Source organism: Ambystoma mexicanum, chromosome 4q (assembly GCF_040938575.1).
Source record: "Ambystoma mexicanum isolate Mex_15411 chromosome 4q, UKY_AmexF1_1, whole genome shotgun sequence".
Classification (NCBI taxonomy): Eukaryota; Metazoa; Chordata; class Amphibia; order Caudata; family Ambystomatidae; genus Ambystoma; species Ambystoma mexicanum.
Window position 1 is genome coordinate 1256482400 of NC_090928.1, and position 11181 is coordinate 1256493580.

General features: G+C 50.2%; 1 long non-coding RNA gene across 1 annotated transcript; it reads right to left on the minus strand.

Annotated features, from left to right (window-relative positions):
• Positions 1–1591: 1591 nt before the first annotated feature.
• On the minus strand, positions 1592–5331 carry LOC138468337 (uncharacterized). Its single transcript, XR_011268245.1, has 3 exons — positions 5212–5331; positions 5002–5108; positions 1592–4895 (listed from the first exon to the last, which is right to left on the minus strand). It is a non-coding gene; the product is annotated as an uncharacterized lncRNA (long non-coding RNA).
• Between the last annotated feature and the right edge of the window lie 5850 nt (positions 5332–11181).

The window sequence follows — 11181 nt, forward strand, 5'->3', positions numbered from 1 at the left end:
TGCATCTCAATTACGTAGATATGCTCCAAAGTTGTAACGGCTACAGATATGTGCTAGTAGTTTTGTGTCCTTTTTCCGGCTGGATCGAAGCCGGTCCATGCACACATCCTGATGCCACATGTGCTGTGAAGTTCCTCATATGCAAGGTCTTCCCGAGGTGGGGAGTGTGTGAAGTTCTTCGGTCCGACAATGGACCACATTTTGTAAATGAATTGTTTGAGAACATCACAATCCTACTGGGTATTAAGCATAGCCTTTCCTCCGCTTAGCACTAGCAGGCAAACAGAATTTGTGAACGCCTCAATGGCCTTCTAAAGGAACAAATAGCCAAGATAAAAATTACCCTGAAAAAAGGATTGCTCCATTGCCTACCCGTAGCCCAATTTGCATTATGCAATCAGCCCATCTCAGACCAACCCCTGACTCCTCATGAGCTGGTGACAGGACGCTGTATGCATACACCTCATGCTCCTCCCACTAGAGCGCAAACTGACGCCCATAATGTTTCTGATGTTCTTGGTTCAGATGTGCATGAATATCTGGCTGCTATGACGGCGAGTGTCGCTTTTTATGTCTCTACAGCTTTGAGATTGGCAGGAGGGGTCAAAGCAGAAAGAGGAACACTGCAAAGAAATAAATCACTGCACACTACTTATGCCCCCTGTCCTATACCCTGGGGACAAGGTCATAATTAAAGCATTTGTCCATCAATAGCACTTGTCTTGCTACTGTTTGCAATGTTCTCTTATGTAACCAACAGTTACCATGCTTTTAAAAGGAGTAACGTACCACTTGCCACCCTTTTGGTAGACCCAAAGACAGAGTTTACCTTTGAAAGAATTCTTGAAGCTATAATTGCGCAATTTTTCTTGTAGACACCAGCATCTTGGGAAAAACGTGAAAAACACTGTAGAAAAGGAAATGATGGGTCATTTTGATTTTGGCACGAGGACCACCCAAGGCATGTGGCCCACACGTGGACACATTAGCAGTAATACTTGTAGCCACATTTTCCACATTCTGCAGTCTCTCGTTATTCTTTTGGCACTGTGAGAATTAGTCCTCTATAATGTAGCCATGCCGATTCATAACAACATATCCAACATCCATGTTGGATGAAACAATAACACAACCCTTCCCTGTTGCCACTAAACAGATGAAAAGATTGAAAACAAATGCTGAAAATAATAACTCCCAGCACATAAATGCATACATGGCTGACTCTGCCCAAGTGACCAATAATATGTGGTAACAGCACATGCCCCAGGTGGGGAGAGGGACATCTGATGAGAGCTGTTATGTGTGCTCTCTCATTCCCTACGCCATGAGTGCTTCCAGGATGTTTGTGACCACAGAAGTACCTGCACATGATGCCAATTGCCTAACCCATTTAGCACTCTGCACAACTAGTGGCAATTTGAGGGAAGAAGGGCCACTTTACGATGGCTGTCAAAAAGCACATTCCCCTATGAGCCTCTACAACAGTAGATCAACAGTTGTTGCAATGACCAAATGTTGTAGGGAAAGAGACACCTGGGTTGCCAGGAGGCTGGTTGAGACCTCAGTTATTAATATATGGACAGTTATTCACTTCAGCAGGATGGGTTGAAGGGATGATGGTATAAGGAACTCATGGTGGCAACAGTAAAGACAGACACAAGTGATCACAGTTCAAAGGTGTTTATTAAACTGTATGTGCAGGTTGTAAAATGCCTAATCTAAACCCAAATCTAAGATGGGAGCAAATGTTGACCATCAAATGAAAATAAGGCAGTCCTTGTGGCGTTGTGTCAAAATAAGGGCGCCTATATTAAGAAAAACCTATTGCCAATTCTGTACGATAAATACAAAAGAGTGTGGGATGGTTTTCAAGAAAAGAAAGAAGATTTCACAAAATAATATGTCAGGATGCAGTAGTTAGGGTTTTCCTATGCCATGTTTTGAGCAAGGGATAGGTGAAACCTTCGAGCACAGCACACTTCTCAAGCTTTCCCAGCACAAGATGACAGTTCCGTTCTTAGCTTATCGGGTGTCTTGATGGCCAAGTCCCTTTTACTTAAAAGTCTCTTGGCTTCGAGGGTCAGAAAATAGAAAATAAAAAAGTTCCTTTTATACGGTATCTGGGTGATAGTAGCTCACCCCTGGATCCTCCTCTTCCACGCTGTGACCCTTCTCGATTCTCAGCCTCCCTCCGCCCGGTTCACTATGGCTCTTGATTATCCATGTGGGGAAAGGAAAGGGCTGGCAGGTGTATGTGATTTTGGTCAATTGCCTGACTTTGCCTGACCCTGGTATTGGGAAACACCAGCTGAACGGCTCTGGTGTTAGTCCTTTGTCTTTCATGTTTTGCAAAAGTGTTCTTGTAAGAAAAGGGGGGCAGTGTTTTTGATTGTCCTACGGAAGAGGATGGGGAAAATGTGTGAAAAGAAGAGGGATACCGCGTCTCACCCATCAGTGTCCCTCTTCCACTCCCTGAGGATCCCCCCATTCAGTTAATCCTCCCTCACTGGTCCACCCCTGAGAACTGGATCCAATAGCAATGGCCGTTTCCTAGCCACCTGGATAACAGATCTTCACGGTTTAGCCAGGGAGACACCTTCAGGTTTCTCACAATGGGGTGTAAAGCACTAGCGCTCCTATCAGTACCAGTAGAAGAAGTACAGACTGCAAATGATGGATGTCTCAAGGAATGGAAAAATATTCCAAGCTGCTCACATGAAAAGAGGATGAAGCTGGCCCTGTGCTCATAATTCCTGTGAAAAATACTACATTATGTTTTAGGAATACTCGCCTTGTGAAAGTAGGAGAAAACCAAGGATGCAAATGCATTTTTGAGGTGCCCGGCATGAAAATAGGCATCACCATATTGATGGACCACTATTGGGGCCTGTGGATCCAGAGCATATATGAAGCTGCCCCAAAATTGGGGAGGAATGTGTTCCATGGTGTTGATAAGCATACCCTCAGTGGTAGTGCTGAAAGTGATGTACACATTACAGATTTCCCCAAAAGGAATACACATATGGGCAAGAAAAGATCCCTCACCCTCGAACGAAGAAAAAGAAGTAGTAACTAAATCTCAGACGAAATGGAAACTGCATTTGATGACATACCAGACGAGCATAAATTGCCCAGTAGGACAGAAATGTTCTTTGCATCTCTTATTACTCCTGGGTTGCAAGCCAATACAAATACTAATTGGCTGCAGATAACCTGCTGAGAGCTGCTACAAACAATTAACATAACAGTAAAAGGCTTTAAGTCCATAAATTAAGAGCTGAGAGCAATAATGCTCATGGCTCTTCATAATTGGTATATTCTTGATTTAATAACAGCCATGGAGGGTGGCGTATGTGCAGAAATTGGCTCTACTTGCTGCACGTACGTAATTCTGTAAACCAGATGGGGAGTACTGCTAAATGACCTAGAGTGTGGACGAGGATAGAAAACATTCAGGTGATCTGAAGGGGGTGACAAAGGTATGGACACATAAGGTACCTTATTGGGGAGAGGGTCCTCCAAGCGATGCGGTCGAGGACTCAACCAGAGGGGGGGAATGTCGAGAAGCAGATGAATGTGTCTGCCCCTCCCCTGCCTCTATATCATGAGAACGAGGGGAGGGCATTGTTTATGGTGTGTGCCCCTTCCCCACCAACATACCACAAGTACAAGAGATGCTACTCATTAAGGCAACCATACCAACCTTATCCTGGATCAATTGAAGAAGAGATGAATCTGATAGCTCAAGAAGCAATTAATATGCTGTAAACCGAAGATGACGAGAGCAAGTGACATCACTGCCAAAGTGACACATAGACGCACTAGACTAGACATGAAGCAGATATGCAATCACCATGAAGATACACGAACACTAGGTCAAAACTTGCATTTAGTCATGAAAAATGTTACTTGCACCAATAGACACTAGAAACATATCATAATCAGTGTATACCTTCTTGTCGTCACTTCCCATGATAAAAGTTTCAGCGCTCACAGCACCACCCATTAGCCAAAACTAAAAAAGGAGATGTGCCTATTCCTAGTTTTCAGCCCAAAAGAAGGGTCCTGCGTGACCAGTAATTGCTTTTCAGTGACAACTCTAAACAAGTTATACTTTACAAAGGTTGTATGGCGATTACAAAGAGACAAAATGGCTGCCAAATGGGAATTTGCCAAGTATCCATGGAGGGAAAGGTAGGTGGCTGAAAGCAAAGGAAAATAGGTCACCTTCCCCTACCTTAAGACCCTGAGTCACACCAGGTTAAATCCAAGGTAATCTCATGTAATTTTAAGATTACTCATACCACACGTAATTTACAAAAATATTTTCTTTTTGTTGTTCAGACAACACATGCCTAAAATAAAAAAGACATTCAAGCGCCTAGATCTATAAAAAACAAACTGTGCTAGTCACTTACAATCTAACTGGTGTAAACCCACCAGACCTTTCGAGATGCAGGATTACATGGAGAAAGGTAACGGGAAAAACAGTGGGTATTACTGCAAGCATGGACACATATAATTTCAGGGAAGAGTCAAATATATTGGAGTCTCCCAACTGTAATGTATGCCTCAAAGGTTTCTTGACCAGAGCGGGTGATCTAGTTCTGTGTTTTATTTATTAACCACTCTGTTCTAATTTACCTACGTTGGTGTAGGGTAACTGCGAGTTGCTTGATGCACGCCAGCTGCCCTTTTGCAATTTACTGAAAGTGAGAGATAGGAATCAAGAAAGTGAAAAAGTTCCTATTAGCAAGTCGACATATGTTTCGGCCTTTCTGACTCATACGGAACTCTCTCTGGTGCCGTTGGTTCTGATGGTAATAGTGGCTGTCTTCAGGACAGAGACAATTTTGTTGTTTTCAGTAATAGATACTTTCCCATTAATAGAACATCTAAAATGGAATACATAAAAAAGGTGTTTTACTAAGAACATTTTAACAGCCAAAACTAAAAACGGTGGTAACTGACAGTGTTGAAACCATAGTTTCTTGGACTAACCTGAGTGTTTCTCATTTTCTTTGGGACGTGAATGGTAACTTTAATCGGCATTTTCATCCGGCTCCTAAACGGATGCCGCGCATTCAGTTTATTTTCATGCACTGTATCTGTAAAAATACATACAGTCATCAATAAGGCACCAGTATTGGCTATGCGCTACTTAGTCACTTGAATATTTGTCAGTTAGTAACACTAACTGGTTAAAAATACCTTTAGTGGTTAAACTTGTGATGAACTTGTGAAGACAAGAAACTCCACTCAGCTTAGTTCACGGTGGTGCTGTGTTCATACTGCAGGCACTTTCATCTGTTAGTATGGATGAGCAGCAGCTGTAAAAAGTAACAGAGTCGGTCAAGGCTCATTACGCTAAGTAAATTCTAATTATTAATTTGTTCTTGTTTTATTAGTGATTTACCATCCATATATAAAGTGCAGGAACCTTTCATAATTATGCAAACGTTCTGCTTAAAGTTGCATTAATCTTGTTGAGCCATTTGAATTACGCAACATGGCATTTAAAGCTACGTACAAAACATGGGTAGAGCACCAAAAAGTGTTCTTACTCATGTTTATAAGGAGTCGTGGATGACAGCTAGGTGGGCAAAAGGCACAGGGGCTAAGAGGGGACAATAGTGACCAATCGAGGACCAAAGACAACTACAAAACTGTTCAGATATGTTATATCAGGCAGCTTTCTAGGCCAGCACGGGCGGGACAGTTTGATCAAAACACGAACACATAGAATTACCTTAATTGTCGTTCAGATTGAACCTGAAGGTTTGTGATAAGAGATTCGACCTCTAGCCAATATAAAAACAGGCGAGTAGATGGTTTGCACTTGAAGAGCCCGGACCAGGTCATGGTTGTAAGTGTTGGGATTTCTAGTAGGCCCAGAGCTAGCAGGTGGCCAGGAAGGCCGGGACCATCCACTGCAGTCCTCCAACCCCCCTAAGAAAGGGGCCCTCCCTCTGACGCGGTGCTAAAATCATGGGAGCTGTGAGTTTTCATCCTAAGGCTGGGAGACAGCAAGAACAGAATACTTAGCGCCAGAGGGGGCCACACTCCAGTGAGGCCTGGCCGGGGTGGCGCCACCCGATGAGGGGCGCACACGCGGCGGTGTGACGTTGCACGCCGTCGCGTGCAGTACAAATAAACGGGGCGTTTCCCGGCCGCGTGAGAGCGACCGGGAAGCCCAAACCAAGACAGACGTGTGGGTCTCAGTCCTTGGTGCCGGGGCTTGCGGCGATGCGCGCGGGGGGCGCCAGTCACCCTCAACAGTGGCGACGAGTGGGGGAAACGATGCCCGGGCCCGGCGGTGATCATCGGAATAATTTTTCACCGAAACCAGGTCGGAAGACAGACTTCGTTTCATGCCGTGGGTAGTGCGTTGCCCACGCGGCTGGCGGCCATTTTGTGCAACGGGCTGTGGGATTTCAAGGAGCTCCGGTTTGGGCCCTGAAACGACCCCAGGCCTAATTTTTGGACATTCCAGTAGCTGACAGTTACATCTACACGGAGTTATGCCCAAATGGTGCATCGACTCAATTTTGGGTTTCCTACGTCGAGTGGAAGCTAGGAGAAGGCCTATCTTGGCTGGGCCTGCTGAATCCAGTTATTATTTTGGCTACCAATTTTTGGAACAACCAAAGGCATACTGCTTTTTCATCCCCTTCATCATCATCCTGGTGACTCCACCTATCTTCATCCTCTTCATCATCACAGAGGTGGCTGGAGTCACTGCATCCAGAGGTGGTCCATGCTGAGGATCACTTTGGGCTGAATGTTTGAGTTGCGGCCCCGATCAGCATTATGGGGGTGCCTGTGCGCTCAAACCCATGAGTGACATCGAGGATCAGGACGGAGCACACGGTGTGGCGGCGCAGTTTCATCCTCATGCACCAGTGGCCCCGCAGGGTCCTCTACCTCCAATGCAGCAACCGGCAGCTCCAGCAGATGGTCAGGCAGCGGTTCCCGCCCTCCAACCCCCAGTTCAACCTGCTGCTGCTCCTGGTGTTCAGCAGGCGGCGCCTGCCATGGCACAGGTACGTGTGCATGCTGCCCTGCAGCCCATCCCCGAATTCGATGTGTCGGGCCAGCCATACAGCTTGGGGCCCAGATGGAGAAGGTGGGTGGACCGCCTGGACATGTATTTCAGGGCTGCGCAAGTGGTCGATGATGACACCAGGCTGGCCACGATGTTGTACTCGGCAGGGCCCTCTGTCCAGGAGACTTTTGAATCTTTGCCACAAGGGAATGGAACCTACGATCATGCAAAGGCCGCCCTCCAGGCATATTTTCTGCCCCAAGCCAACGCGGACTATGAGCGATTCGTGATGCTCTCTGCCAAACAAAAAGATGACGAGACCTTGGACACGTTCTATGGGCGCCTAAGGCGTCTGTCGCCCGCCTGCACCTGGGGCGATGCAGAGGACATGATCAGGACCATGCTTATTCAGGCATGCTCATCAGGCAAGCTCAGGCGCCAAGTGCTGAGGGAGCCTGGGATAACGCTCCAGCGCATCCTTGAGCTAGGAAGGTGCCACGAGGTGTCAGAGGCGAGAGCTGCAAGAATGGAGGCCGGGTCGCGCCCTATCAAAACTGAATGTGGCGATGTGGCGAGGGGGGCGAGGTGCTAGGAGATATGGCGGCGGCACACGGGACAAAGCCGGGAGGGCAGGCGAGATTTGCCAAAAATGCGGATACGACCTGCCTCACCCAGCGGAGTGCCCTGCAGCTGGAAAGACCCGTGGACGGTGCGCGTTGCCAGACCACTTCTCAAGGGTGTGTAGGGCGGCCTTGCCCGTACTGGTGCCAAGGGGCCAAGGCCGAGCTGTCTCCACTCGCCAAGGTCGGCCGTCCAATGTCGCTCAGGTGGACCAGGGTGAGGAGGAGGCTCAGGTGGAAGAAGCAGAAGAAGAAGATGAAGAGAACATATTCTTTGTCTCAAGTGTGGAGCTTCTAAGAGGCAGGAACCGACGACAACCAAGGTGCGTGGGCGAAGTGAACCAGTCTCCAGTCCCTGTCCTCGTGGACACAGGGGCATCGGTGAACGTCATGGCCCGAGAACATTACAACGCCATGGATCAGCCGCCCAGGCTGGTCATGCCAAAGGCCCACATCTTTGCATTCGGTGGTGTGGAGCCCATCCCTCTGGACGGGGCCTTCATAGCAAAGGTAGAACACGATGGCTCCCACATCACAGCCCGCTGCTACGTGACCCCAGTGAGTAAGAACACTTTGTTGAGTTCTGCAGCGGCGGAGGCTCTCGGCATCGTCAGCTTCGCGTACTCCGTCTACCTGGAGGACATTAATGACTTGCTGGAGAAGCATCATGCCCTATTCAAGGGGTTTGGGCAGATGGCCGGGGAGCCGGTGCGGCTGCACATTGATGACTCGCTACAGCCAATGGCCCTCAAACATCGGAGGGTACCTTTCCACCTCCGTGAGCAGGTAGACAAAGAACTGGACAGCCTCGTCGATCTAGATATTATTGAGAAGGTGGAGGGACCGACTCCTTGGGTGTCCCCCATAGTGGTGGCAAGGAAACTCAAACAACCGGGCGCAGTCAGGATCTGCGTAGAGATGAGGATCCCCAACAAAGCCATCAAGAGGGAGAGGCACCTCACACCGACGCTGGATGACATCATTGCGGAGGTGCAGGGCGCTTGTTTCTTCTCGAAGCTCGACCTCAGGGCCGGCTATCATCAGGTCGTCCTCCACCCCGATTCAAGGTACATTACTACCTTCACCACACACCGGGGACTATATCGCTACAAGAGGTTGAGTTTTGGGGTGTCCTCGGCCGCGGAAGTATTCCAGAACATCATTCGGGGTACCCTAGCCGACCTCAAGGGCGTCCTAAACATAAGCGACGACATTCTGGTCTTCGCAAGGACGGAGGTGGACCACCTGAGGCGTCTGGCGAAAACATTCGAGAGGCTGCAGTCGTTGGGACTCACACTACATAAGGAGAAGTGCGAATTTCTGCGCCCCTCCCTGGAGTTCTTCGGGTTCGTGTTCAAGGAGGGGGGGGTGTCTCCTGACCCAAAAAAGGTACTGGACATACAGAAGGCCCAACCACCGGAATCTGTGTCGGAGGTGCAAAGTTTTTTGGGCATGGTCACGTACTGTGGCCGATTCATCAAGAACCTGGCATCCAGGTCTGAGCCCCTCCGGGCCCTGACAAGAAAGGACACCATCTGGAATTGGGGTCCGCTGGAACAGGCGGCTTTTGATGACATTAGGGGTGCCCTCACGGCCGAGGACACGATGTCATTCTTTGATCCTGCCCTACCATAGGAGATCATCGTTGACGCCAGCCAATTTGGCCTGGGTGCGGTGTTGACACAGATTGACCGTGATGGCGGCGTCCGGCCAGTCGCATATGCCAGCAAAGCACTGTCAGACGCCGAACAACGCTACTCGCAGATTGAGCGCGAGGCGCTGGCGGTGCTGTGGGGATGCCGCCACTTCCGGCTCTATGTACTCGGACGCCCGGTGACGGTGGTTACTGACCATAAACCACTGCTGCCCATCCTAGCAGGGTCGTCATCTAAACCGCCGGCACGTATTGAGAGGTGGATGCTGGCTCTTTTGGAGTATGGGGTGACCCTGGTTTACCGGCCAGGGGTAAACAACGCAGCTGACTACCTATCCAGACACCCCGGAGCGCCTGGAGAAGGAGACCGTGACATCTGTGAGCAAGAAGCTGAGGAGCATATCCAAGTCATGGTAGAAGCAGCCACGCCGAATGCCATGCCTCTCCAGGAGCTGGAGGCTGCGGCGGCACAGGATGAGTGCTTCAAAGTGTTGAGGCAGTCCATGCAGCAAGGCTCCTGGAAGTCAGCGCTCGAGGCCCTGGCGGGACGCACTCAGGAGGCCCGGACTGGTTTAGAACAACTATGGAAGGTTCGTGAGGAACTGTCGTTCTCTGCGTCGGGCCTGCTACTTCGGGGTGACCGGATTGTAGTCCCCCAGTCAAAGGTGGGTGAGGTGATCGCACTGGCACACTGGGGCCACCAAGGGGCCGCCAAGACCAAGGCCCGCCTCCGGATGAAGGTGTGGTTCCCCGAGCTGGAACGCAAGGTGGACGAATTTGTGGTGGCTTGTGTGTGGTGTCAGGCAGCCTCGCCCTTACAGCGGGAGCCGGTCATCGAGGCGATGCCGAGGGGGACCCACCCGTGGGAGGTGGTTCATGCCGATTTTGGGTCCACCACCATGGGCACCCACTTCCTGGTCCTGGTGGAGGAGTACTCCCGGTACCCCGAGGTGGAGTTCGTGGAATCCGTGGCGTTTGAGCACGTGGTGGTGGCGGTGGAAATGTTGTTCGCAGCTCACGGATTCCCACACACGCTGTGCTCGGACAATGGTGCGCCATTTCAGGGTGAACGGTTTGCTGAACTGATGGTGAGCTGCGGGGTGGTGCACCGGAAGATCATGCCTCTGTGGCCTCGAGCGAATGGGGAGGCGGAACGCCTGATGAGGACCCTCAATAAGACATTTAGAATTGCCCAAGGACAGGGGCAGTCCCTACAGAGAGCCCTGTACCAATTCTTGAGGGTGTACCGCACCACGCCACACGCGTCCACGGGGGTGGCCCCGGCGGAGGCAATGTTCAGAAGGTGTCCGCGAGGACTTTTGCCAGAGGTCGGAGAGCGAGAACCTGCGGTGATTGACGACCAACGAGTCGAAATGGACCAGCAAGCGAGAATTGAGCAAGAGAACGTGCGGAGGGGGCTGCGCCCACAACAGCTGGAGCCGGGCGATGAGGTTCTCATTCGCAATCGACACCCGCATGGAAAACTCTCTTTGCCGTATGAGCCTGAGCCACTGGATGTCGTGGCAGTCCGGGGCTCCATGGTGACTGCGTCGGATGGACGGTCGTAAGTGACTCACAATGTGAGCTTCTTCAAAAAGATCAGAGACCCTAGAACTGACCCACCTCCTGATCCGGACCTGGGAGGAGTCCTGGAGAACGAGCTAGACCCACCCTGCATGCCGGAGTCCCCAGTTCGGGGGCCGTCGGCGGACAGATCACCCGTGCCGGAGGCGAGCCGGAGGTACCCCCAGAGGGCTGGCCGAGGGAAACCAGCTCGCCTCACCGATTACGTGCTGGGACAATTGGCTGAGGATCCGGAGGGTGAGAAAGGCTAGCTAAGGGGACCCGGGTGGATGCCAATA